Here is a 12,397-nt window from a genome sequence, read left to right as displayed (position 1 = left end):
AAAAGACTTCAAAGTTACATTTTTAGTCTGCATCCTCAAATTGAAGGTGCCAAAAATGTTTCTTTTACCATAGTTTGTCATACTATAAAACGTGAGCTTTTTTGAAGGAAATAAATCAAGACATCTTTTCTAATACCCAATCTAAACCTCCCCTGCACACCTTGAGGCCCTTTCCTCTTGTCCTATTGCTTGTTACCTGGGGGAAGAGACCAACCCCTACCTTGCTACAGCCTCCTTTCAGGTAGTTGTAGAGAGGAACAAGGTCTCCCCTCAGCCTTCTTTTCTCCAGGATAAACAACCCCAGTTCCCTCAGCTGTTCTTCTTAAGGCTTGGGCTACAGACCCTTCATCAGCTTCGTTGCTCAGAAAAGCTGGGATTGCATACAAAGAGCCTAGGATTCAAGGTGGTCTTTCTTGCTTTTTTTTTGTTTTGTTTTGTTTTCCCCTGCCTTCCGCCACAAATCTGACTGTTGTAATAACAAATGTTTTAATGATATTAACATAGGATAAAATACTAATTTCAGTGCAACCTGAGGCTACCATGATACATTCAGTACTGTTATCTGGTTCAATTGAAATATATGTGATATATTCCTAGAAAACAAATTTGAACAACAGAAAAGTGTTATTTTTGGAAAACTTGAGAATAAAATGGGTCAGGTTGGAGGTATTTCAGAATGAGCACGCTTAGGCATTAGATCCTCCTCCAATGTAATCTTCCTGAAATATTTGGTGTCATGGTGCACATTGTTACAGTTCATAAAATTACCTGTCTGCTTCCTAGAGTAGGAAGGGATGCTCTGTGGGCTTGTGCTCTTTCCTACTATCAGTTAAGGTCTGTGCTGAGAGTCTTCTCCCCTCATCACGCACTGCAACTAGACTTTGATTAAAGTAATAGTATTAAGTTGAAGTTTAATTTGCTCTATGCTACTTATACATATTTAAAGTTGTGGTGGGCTCCATAAATGTCCGTGAGATAGCAAGGAAGATAGAAGAGCTGTGATGCTGATTAGAGGAGGCCGAGTAGAGTTTTTCATAGGGTTAATGCTTTTCAAATTGGAGGATGTAAGATTGAAAGTGAAGGGCATACTCCTCGTTGAGGGAAAGTGGTAGAGTGGTCCTAATGCAGAATCTCATTAAAGCAACTGTCACAATTCCTCTATTTTACCGTCACCTCCCCTATTCTGTAAGAGTCAACTGTCGTTTTGAGTGAGCATACTGCCAAAGAGGCATTTACAAATAAATGAAAAATGTCACAATTGATTTTGCTCCTTTCAGAGTACTCTGTGTCAGCTTTGTCACAAACCCTTTGTTATTCTCTTTTTCAGATCTGTTGTCTGGACATTGGAAATAGCTTTGGTTCTGGCCTTCTTCCTGTTGACCCAGGGTAAGCTCCCTGGATTATGATTTTTTGTTAATATTTGCACAACAGTAAAATATGATTGACTTTTCAGTGCTTATAAAGGATTAAAATGCTAGAAACTCTTACCAATTACCTGAATGAATGTGTATCAAAGCTGCCTAACACAGTCCACGCTGGAGAATGCAACTAACATAACAGATTTATTCCTTACTTTCTTCTGCAGAAGTATTTGTGAATTATGGTAATTACTTTGCCAGTGTTGCATGCGGCGGTAGTAGCCACATAAAATATATATAGCTGTGTGGTTTTGTTTGTTTCTGAAGAATATATGCTTCTAAATTGATAGTGTTATTCAATATTTATAATTTCTCGTTCTCTTTCAATGTATGCTATATGGTTATTATAGAGCATATTGCTGCTTGTAAATGTATTGAAAGATAAGCTGTTTTTCTTATGTATTTGCTGGCTGGGTAAGTGAGCCTAATGGGCAATATCAGTAAACCCCTTTTAGCGCTAAAGTGTTAGCATAAGAATGGGCATCTGTATATTTCATTATAAGAAATACTTGAGATAGTTGAGATACAGGAAAATATCTCAACTGCTATCACTTTTAATAAAAGAAAAGTCTTAGTTATTTTCTCCTTGAACTTCAGTTTTGAGATAGCTATCAAAAATACCTGGGGTGTTTGACTAAATCTGCTGTGAAAGAAACTTCATTAACTTGTATGGCAATGCCCATGATCCTTTAAATAGGAGTTGGAGGTTTTTAGTGACAGACCTTATGCTACACTTGAGTAGTTTATGTCTTTTTTGCATTTTATGTGATGGCCAAGAAGTGTAACCTGCATATAGTAATAGGACAGGTGTTTACCATTTTCCACTACGTTAAAAAAATGAATTTGCACTATATAGAAATATTTTGTGATCTTTTGTGTCGGTATTTCTGAAGGGATTCTTCAACAACTATTCAACACACATTGCACAATCTGGCAAACAGCATGAAGTCTCTATTTCAGTGCACGGTATTTTTTTCATAGTGTATTTTAATAAGTTGCTGCATTTTATCGCTATTGCTAATAACAGATTTTGAGAGAAAGCTAAGAACTGAAGAAAACCACACTGGTGTCATTTCTGTACATTGGAAATTCCCAGGAAACCCAGGAATGAATTGGACTTTGAGGGAAAGCAAGAACAGTTTAGGGTGTCACCTGCCCTATATGCAGGTTTCTATTTCTCTTTCATCTGGGGTTGTAATGTACCTGGATTAGCTTTACTCGTACTGCAGCAGAAATGTCTTTGCATTAGTGTATGCTTATTTATTAGCTGTTTGAGCATTTTCAGTGTTACAGCCAGCTTTTACAGTTCTGGTATACCTGTGTCTTAAAACTAAATGTGTTAGGTACTTTTGTTTCTTTGTTTTGTTTTTTTTTTTTTTTTTTAAGAAGTTTTAAAGTTAATATCTAAAATATTCATTAACTTTCCTGAAAGTCTCGAATTTTTATTCTTTCGACTAAAAATTGTAACTTGTTATTTCTATACTATAGTACTCACTCAGTTTGTACTTTGGACTCTCTCTCTTGTTTACATGTTAGTACAAACTTTGGACCAAAGCTTTCGAAGGCAGTCCCTAATACTGAGTTGTCAGCAGTGGGCTGATAATAATTCTGTTTGTATTAGAAAAAAATCTGAGATGTGAATCTAGTACAGAGACAGAAGATGGGTTCTGGCAGTGTGAAAACCGATGACGTAATTTCAATGACTAAACCAAATAGTTCAGGGCTGTTATATTTGTGTAATTATTATTGTGACTGTAAATAAAGAGTAAAGAAAGGAAGGAAAACCTAGATGAAAATGAAGTAGAGCTCAACACTGTCAGCTGTATGCATCCCCAAAGCTCCACTACCCGTTTGATTTTATCAGTACAGTTCCTCATTGCCATGGCTGAACGAGTTGGTTTTAGGTGATTTGATACTCAAAAAGGAATAATGAGGTAAAATGTGTTTTACTCCTTGTTGTGGCATGGTAGTCAAGGTTGAACTACTTAATTTTAGGGGTTTGGACAGGGCAAAGAAAATGGCTAATCACTTGCTTAATTGATCATTCTTCCATGGTTGCCTCTAGCTGTAACGAGTTAATGATGGTCAGAGAGATTAACCATCAGAAATCCCCCAAACTGTACAGGAAAGTGCCATGAAGTAGCTTAATAATGAAATACTGTAATTGCCGCTTAATCAGCAGAGTAAGGGCAAGGGAGGAAGTTCACATGCTGACCCCTGGGTTACAAAAGAGTCTTTAGTCAAAACAGTGACTCCAAATGCGGGTAGTATGTTCATCTATGCATAGTATATTTGAGTGTGGAGGGAAGTGTCTTTGACTACATTTCCTCAAGTCCTTATTTTAGCAAGAGCATCTTGGGAATATTTCCAATGCTCAATGCATCAGCGGGACCTAATGCATTTTAATTTTTTCCCTATGAAATGGTAGTATTTGTGTAAGTGACAAATAATGATAATTATTATTGTTCCCAAGTAAATATGCCTACATATAGATTTACATTACTGTTCAGAAAATCAATGAATTGACATTGAGTTAATAGTATTGGCTCTATTTATTAAGCAAGTCCTTGGGCTTCTTTGAAAATTATAGCTATAATTAATGATAGTTGAACAAAACACCTATGAGTCTCCTGTAGCTTGAAGTTCTGTAGCTAGTTCTGTAGCTAGAAAGAAGTTATGCAAACTTATCACTGATTCCAGTGGTGTTCATTAGAGCCAAGATTTCACACAATGTTTTCATACAAAGGAAGCAAATACAGTCTTCCATCCACAAGCATCTGTAGTTAGAGGTTTTCCCTTGTTTTCCACTGTCTTGGGGAAGAATTCAGTTCAATATTCTTGAATTAGTTACAGAGACATGATTAAGTTTTTCAACATTGGTATGAACTTGACTTGCTTGCAGGAGATAGATTGTGATAACCTGGGCTGTACAAAAATGACACATAAGTAGAGAATGTTTTCATCAACCGGAAAGTTTAGTTGTTTAAAGTTGATCATCTTTAGAGGTGCCATAAAATAATAAGACCATAACATAATCCTTCTCTAATGCATATTAATTCCATAGAGAGATTAATTAATCTTTTCTGATTGCACTAGTGTATGATTGACCATGAGCTATGACTATAGAACTATGAAATGATCTCTAATACAAAGTATAGTTTTTCTAGGCTGGCATATTTATTTTATAAAACTGTCTAAATGGCTCATATTTCTAGTGATTTTTGTGTGAAACAAATAGGAAGTGAAAGTATTGGCTTCAAAATTAAAAGTTGACATGAAATGATATGTACTTTGCCTTAAAGAAACTGTGAGCTGACAGAGTTGTTCCCCTGCTCATAGCAGGAATTCTGAAACCAATGATTACATTATTTTATTGTCTTTTTATTGAGCCCATATAGGACATCTTTCTGGTTGCATTATGAAGTGTATCACACTTGAAAGGTCCTTTCCAGCCCCCAAGACTTGTGTGTTTGTGCTGTGTTTCAGTTTATACTTAGCATTTTAATTAATTTGGGCATTAACCTTTCCTTTATTAATATTTTCATCAGCAGTGGTGAAAGTTGTTAACCAGGCCCTTGCCTGTTACATCCTGAGTAAGGCCCTTTTCTTTAAGAATAAACTAGACCTTGAGGTGTAGTTAGCTATGATCAAAGGCTTTGGGAATGTGCAACAAAAAATCAGAAGTCTAAGGAAACACTGAAATTAAGCTCAGCCTTGACTGCCTTGATCAGGTTGATACTTCTGTGTTCTTGTAGGAGGTTACATGCCTTACAAAGAAGAGCAGTAGGGGCTCCATATGTGTGAATTAGAATGAATGACTCATTTGTGTGACACTATAGTCAGCCTTTGGTTGCAGGCAAGGTAGCATGATCACTATTTGATTAGTTAATAAATTAATCTAGAGTAGTGTGCAGGATGAATTTTCAAAGCAGCCAAGGTATATGAACATTATTTCTCATATGAATATTGGAAAATTAAAGTAAATATGGAAGCTTAAATAGATCCTTCTGACCCTGCTGTTTTTCAGGGAAGAAGTGTAGTTAGCATCCCACAGGCTTCTCAGTATACTTTGTTCTTTAAAACTGTGCTGTTCCAGATGTACCATATCTAAGTTCAAAAGGGAGTATTTCCTACATCTTACGACCTACAAAGGAGATAATCGTCTAGGGAGAGTTTTGACATTTGTTTTAATGGTAGGAGGATCAAGCATGAATGCTAGGTTAGCATGACATTTAAAATTGATTAGCAATACTGATCAGTAAATCGAACTATTCAAGCTGCTAAGTTTCTCCTTTTTGTAATGTATTCTCAGTTCTGTCTATTTTTCTGTTATTTTTTTAATTATTATGTATTCAAATTTAAAATTTTATTAGGAAGAATATGGCTATATCTGTATGAATAAACCATCCTCATCCTGTTGATGTTGATGACCAAGCTCTGATGGATTTCAGTAGCATTTTGAATCCATCTGCTGGAGATTCAGTTTGTATGCATAGATGCAGTACTGCTCAAAGCAAAATATTTCACAGTCCTAGTATGAACGCTTTCAGTGCTCTAAGGCATCTCAGTGATTATGGAAAAGAGCTTGTCTCCACCAAGAGAAATATTTTGCAGTGGTTTTATTTTCACAAAAGCTAAAGCCATAACCAAGAAATGATGACCCAATTTTTGATTAAAAAATCAAATCACCCAGCTTCCCTCCCCCAGCAAAACACCTGCACAGCAAATAAATAATACTGTAATTAAATTACCGGAGGTTTCAGCTTCAAGAAGGAGAATATCTAATAAGTGAGGCTTGCAGAAAATGGAACTTAAAAGCCTGAGATTTCAATGAATTGTTTAAAGACAGGATGGAGGGACTGGAAGGTAGGCAGGTCCAACTTTTTGGGAAGCTTCTCTTTCATGGTCAAGTATTCCTGTTGTTTTCACCTCTGCTTCCCCAAGTCCACCTGTTTCTGTCAAAATCAGCTATGCCTGTTGTCTTCTTAAAACACTCTGCACTTGGTGTAACTGACTTTGCTACTGCAGACCTTATGGATTTCTTTTGAGTTCACTGTGTAACATTTACTATGGGCTTTGTATTAGCAGTTACTTCTGCAAAGTATGAAGTTTTCAGTTAAATAGGATCTTTCATCCTAGTCAGTACTATCAGTATTTTTGTCAACAGCTGTATGATGAATCTCTTCCAGAAAAGTATAGATTGTATTTCAGAAATACAGTTTTATGAGCTAAGTTTACTTCATCTTAAATACAGTTTTATTGGTACATCATTTCAGAACATTTCCTTTAAAACGCAGGATGACGCTTCTCTGCATTCTCCCATTTACGAAGTACTGTACAAAAAAACCTAAATTCACTCCTTTTTTTTTTTTTTTTTTTTTTTTTGTCTCCTTCCCTTTATGGTGAATAAACACATTCTATTCCTTTTTGGATCTCCTAAAACTTGTTCACTCCACTTTCTTTGCTTTTCTATGTCTGTGCTCACATCTTAAGAGGAAGAGAACTAATGGATAAACACACAGAAAAATCCACCTACTAGACGCATTTTGAGACACGAGTAGAAATAAAGGAAAGGGTTGGGGCAGAACTAAAGTGATTATCAGAGACTGAGAAGATGATGGGGGACATGGTCCCTGGCATTTTAGTTTTGAATAGTTTGGTGGTTCAGTGTTTGTAGGAATACATTGCAGTGTTTGTAGGAATACATTTGCAATAAAAAGGGAGAGCACCTTGTTTTGTAGCTTTTACAGTGATACTAGTTCCTTCAACTAAATGGGAAAAGCTTGCTACTTTTCTTTTTCTGGTGTTTTTAATTCGTGTTTTTCCTATACCTTAAGATCAGCTGGAGCTTGACAAATGCAGGTGTTCTTACAACTTGTCTTCAAGCTGTACTTCAGATTTTACTCTCGCCTCCTTTTGCAATAGAAGTATCTGTTCAAATGTTATAGCTTCTTTATGATAGGCATTTCAGATACCTACTGCTGAATAAATAAAACTGCCTTCCTAGCTTAAGGAGGCTGAGATGTTTTTTCATTTATTTCTCAAAATCTGTTGCAGTACAGAATGTAGTTGGTTGTCATAGTAAAGAAGATGGCCTGGCATTGAAATGAGAACATAATTAAAATTATTTTTACTTTTCTCAGGGCTTGGAACAAACTGTTACTTAAACCTTTTCTTAGAGGTATTACACCTAACAAGCTCTCTTGAGAGAGATGGTGGCAAAGCAGCTAAGCTATCAACAAAAATACCGAAAGGCAGCATTCCCTGGGGTTTGCTTAAGTTTGAAAGTAGATAGGAACTGTGAAGAAATATAACGCAGTCTGGTAAGGAAGCTGCAGCATAACTCCAGTGGTCTCAGACGCAGTAATGTACTGGTATAAAAATCTTGTATTAACCTGGAATATAGGTAACATCATAAAACATTTTAAAGTTGCTTAGCTTACATTTGTCCTTGATGCATCATCTTCAGTGTGTTGTGTTGTTGAGATCAGTTTATGCTGTAAACTCTTTAGAATGGAATCCCAGGATTTTTTACCTGCTGTGGAAAAGACCCTGTGAACGTTTTCTGGGCTGCCTATGTTAGATTTTGACATGCTAAATGTAAAATGACCACTGAGCTAAAACAGCAGTCAAATAGGGTTATGTTCTTGGCCTTGATTTCATGGCAGGTTAAGGTTCGCAAAGCCACTGAAGCCACTTGCGGTCTTGAGGTTTTTGTTCCTTGCCCACATGAATGTATGGTCTTCTAGGATTTGAAGCAAGTGGAGGGGACACAGCAGTTCTTGGGTGTTTCAAGTGATTCCTATTATTATTTATTTATTTATTTTTATTATCTGGATTGCTTATTAATCTGTGTGGTATTTATTACCACAGAATTTGTGAATGCCTTCCAATGCAGGAACAGTAGTAATGGTTTTGCAGAGTCACAGCCCTTCTCTTTCTGCTTCTGAAACTTAGATTGACATGTAGCAATTCTTTAGCTGTTTTGAGGAGAAGTTTGTTGCAGGGTTCATAGTGAGAAGCATGCTTGAATTTGAGGAAATAAGTGTTTTCCAAAAAGTTGTGTTTTACCTTAGTACTTCTGTTTGCTTTTAGTGGATTCTGGAAGACGATACCCTAAGCAGATCCTCTTAACTAAGAAAGAATGCAGCCTTACATTGAATTATCCAGAGACCTCAATCTGTATTATTATATTACATTTTCAAAAAGGAGCACAGTGCTGTGATGATTTGTAGATTTGGACAACAGCTTTGATGGAGTAGGGGATAAATCTATTGATTACTGCTATATATAGCTGTGCATCTCTCTTAGCTGTACAGAGTTTTCCAAGTGCTCTGATGGGATAGTAGAGCATCAGGAAGAGCTTACTCAGTGAGGCTCTGATGAACCTAGCCTCGCTTTATTTTTGCATTGAGCTATGGGGGACAGAGCAGATTTGGTTTGGAAGTCATGCTGGCAGGAGTTTGTGGTCTTTTCCCATGTTAACTGCCCTAACACACTATTCAGGCAATAGCATGAGCTACTAAGACACTCTGGCTCCTATGCAGGGCTGTCTTTCAGCAGCCTGGCTCAGACTGCGGCCTGGAGAGCAGGGTTCCTGCAGCTGCTTGGATTGTCTTCCTAGTAATGAGCTAGTACATGCATTACCATTTGACTTCAGCATAAGCAAAGCTTCCAAGGACCTGAGTTGCAATGTTATCTTGGGGTCTCTAGTAGCATTTTTCAGAATTGCTAACATGCTAAATACTGAACTATCCTTGAACAGCCAGACACTTTTAAACCTTTGGAGCTTGGTAGACCACTCTAGATGTTTTGGGAAAATCCCATTGAATATCTATCTTGATTGTTACGCATTCACACACAGCTGAAGGTCTGAGATCAGTTTTTTCGTGTCTTGCATGTTGGACAATTCTGAGAATTGTAACTTGCAAGAACAGATCTGCATTTTGCAGTGCCCCCAAAGTCATGAAGCTTTAAGTTCGGCTTGAACTGTAGGGTTCCACCATAAAACTGTATGATTATTGTTTTTATTACTTGTTTAGGATTTATTAAAATCTGATTTGTTTGGGGTTTTTTAAGTATTAAGGGACATTTTCTTATACCTTTTAGATGTACTGAATTTTTCATTGGAGCAGACAGGGTCTGTTGTGAAAGGGGTTGTGAAGCATCCCACATTAACATTCTGGTTGTGTTGTTTGAGTTCATATCCAGGTGTGCACTTACATGCAGCAGGGATCCTACTACAAACAATTCTGGCTTGTCAGAAAAGGTGTACCTACAATATTGCTTGAAAAACCTCTGTGATTCAGGGACCCATGCTGGGTAACATCTTCTGGGTCAGTCTATATGTATGTATATATGCAAGAATGTGATGCTGCCAGGTTGCTTTGCTGTGTTAGCTGTTAAATTACCAGATATACCTTTTTAAAATAGTGTGTTATGGTGTTGGCTCACCATATTTATTTCATTCAAGCAATAAAAGGCAAAGGGTTATAAAGCTGTCTTCACAGGCTCTGTTACTTCATTGAAAATAGAATTTCATAATATTTGTTTAAAAAATAGAGGAAAAAATCCTAATGTTAATGAAACATATTTAACATCTGAGTAAAGCACAGAATGAAGAGTATTAGTGTAGAGATTGTGATGCATGCAGGTTCCAGTCAGTCTAAATTGTTCGGCTTTTGTAACTGTTCAAAACTTAAGTCATGTTGAAGACATTAAGGTGCCTCATTTTTAGCCAAGCACGTGAAGGAAATGATGACGGAGTGCAACAAGGGGCTCAGATGAATTTAAAAATGTTGCCTCTTCTGGCGATCAAGATTTGTGCACTTAGCGGGAGCTCAGGAGCAGACAGTGAGCAGGCATGCTGTGCTCAGTTTCTGCCTTCCTGGCCAGATCAATCTTTGTCAGCGATGTGGTGGGATTGAGTGGACCTTCAGCAAGTTTGCTGACGACACCAAGCTGTATGGTGCGGTCCACACACTGGGGGAAGGGATGCCATCCAGAGGGACCTGGACAGCCTTGAGAGGTGAGTCAGTGCAAATTTAATGAAGTTCAACAAGTCCAAATGTAAGGTCCCTGTACCTGGGTTGGTGCAATCCCAGGCACAGATAGAGGTTGGGTGGAGAGCTTGTTGAGAAGAGCCCTGAGGAGAAAGACCTGGGGATGTTGGTTGGTGAGAAGCTCAACATGACCTGGCAGTGTGTGCTTGTGGCCCAGAAAGCTGACTGTATCTTTGGTTGAATCCAGCGGAGAGTGTTCAGTAGGTTGAAGGAGGTGGTTATACCCTACTACTCTGCTCTTGTGAGACCCCACCTACAGTACTGCATCCAGCTCTGAGGCCAAGAGGGTCGTGGAACACAAGAGGGATGTGGAACTGTTGGAGCACATCCAGAAGAGGGCCACAACAGTGCTCAAAGGGCTGGAGCACCTCTCCTATAGAGACAGGCTGAGACAGTTTGGCTGGTTCAGTCTGCAGAGAAGGCTGCATGGAGACCTTAGAGCAGCCTTCCAGTATCTGAAGGGGACCTGCAAGAATCTGGAGAGGAACTTTTTACAAGGGCATGTAGTGACAGCACATGGGGGATTGGCTTTAAACTGAAAGAAGGGAGGTTTAGATTAGACATGAGGAAGAAATTCACTGTGAGGGTGGTTGGACACTGGAACAGGTTTCCCATAGAAGCCGTGGCTGCCCTATCCCTGGAAGTGTTCAAGGCCAGGTTGGATGGGGCTTTGAGCAAACTGGTCTAGTGGAAAATGTCCCTGCCTGTTGCAAGGGGGTTGGAACTGAATGGTCTTTAAGTTCCTTCCAACCCAAACCATTCTGTTATCCTAATAAAAACTTGTAGCTTTACAGGGATAATTTTTCTTAGGGCTGTTGGTTCTTCTTTTGTAGTGTCTCCTGTTCAAAAAGAAGTAAACTGGAATCAGTAGTCTGATTGGCTTTAAAGTAGAACAGACTGTTGAAGAGTGCAACAGTCTATTCAACAATCCAGGTAGGCATCATTAGCTAGGAACTCCCAAGCTGGAACCTAAATCGACAGCTTCTGTGTTGCACCCAAATGTAGAATCTACCCTGATGTGAAACATAGGAAATGCAGATCAGGTTTTGTATGGTGCCTTTTAATTCCTTTTCTAAAAGAAAACTAGTGAAATAAATTTGTTGTCTTCCTCTTTTATAAGGAAAAATGGTTCCTGAATGAAGATGAAACAATTAACAGCTCCTAGAAATATAGATGGCTTTACTAATGTGTGTATATATGTATACACCAGGTGTATTGTTCATGTACCTACAGGTAGAAATCCTTTTTCTTGTTTCTGTGAAGGTCAGCCTGGAATAATCTATTTAGGAAAGAAATGATCTAATTCCAGTATTACGTACTGAAACAATGAAGCTTTATAGTCCATTGGTTTTGTATGTAAGACTCCTATGACAATATAATTTTCATGACTGTATAAAAATGTCATTAATGTATTTAGTAACTACTCTTCTATGATCCATTAATTATAATAGATGAAATTGGATTTGAACAGAACTTATATCTTGAATTCTAAAAGACTAACTTTATTTGCTTTAGGTGTGTAATCCTTAGGTTCTGGTCTTAAGATGTCTTACTTGATAATGTAACAAACCTGGTGTCTTAAAAAAATTAGTATCAGCAAAATCCTATATATGTTTAATTGAAAAGATCTTATTTCAGAACAGCTCCTTTTGTTGATGCTATATTGCATTAGTGGTTTACATTGAAACAAATCGGTTTAAATTTATATGACATGATCTGCCTCATACTGCAACAGTAGGGAATTACTACGATACTACTTTAAATCTTCTTTTATTTACAGAGTAGTTGTTTACCTCTAATGAGTTTACTTCTAACTTGGATCAGTATAACAAAAAGTAAGATCAGGTTCCTAAGCAGGTTCTCTTTGTAAAGAAATAAGTATATTAATTTTAGTATTGCTCAGTCGTGGTAGTTAAA

At 37.6% G+C, this 12,397-nt stretch overlaps 1 protein-coding gene across 7 annotated transcripts in view; it reads left to right on the top strand.

Annotated features, from left to right (window-relative positions):
• The window catches only part of NAALADL2 (N-acetylated alpha-linked acidic dipeptidase like 2), a 672,041-nt gene that overhangs the window by 27,615 nt on the left and 632,029 nt on the right, over nt 1-12,397 (top strand). For 6 of the 7 annotated variants that reach the window (XM_065674551.1, XM_065674552.1, XM_065674548.1 and 3 more), the window contains exon 2: nt 1,328-1,386. The gene's annotated coding sequence lies outside the window, so the exon portion shown is untranslated. Of the gene's footprint in view, nt 1-1,327; nt 1,387-2,368; nt 2,385-12,397 lie in introns of those variants that run through there. The other variant, XM_065674553.1, reaches the window with a different exon arrangement.

Source organism: Lathamus discolor, chromosome 3 (genome assembly GCF_037157495.1).
Source record: "Lathamus discolor isolate bLatDis1 chromosome 3, bLatDis1.hap1, whole genome shotgun sequence".
NCBI classification, from domain to species: Eukaryota; Metazoa; Chordata; class Aves; order Psittaciformes; family Psittacidae; genus Lathamus; species Lathamus discolor.
The sequence above is the reverse complement of the archived record's forward strand: the minus strand, read 5'-3'. Positions and strand labels throughout refer to the sequence as shown.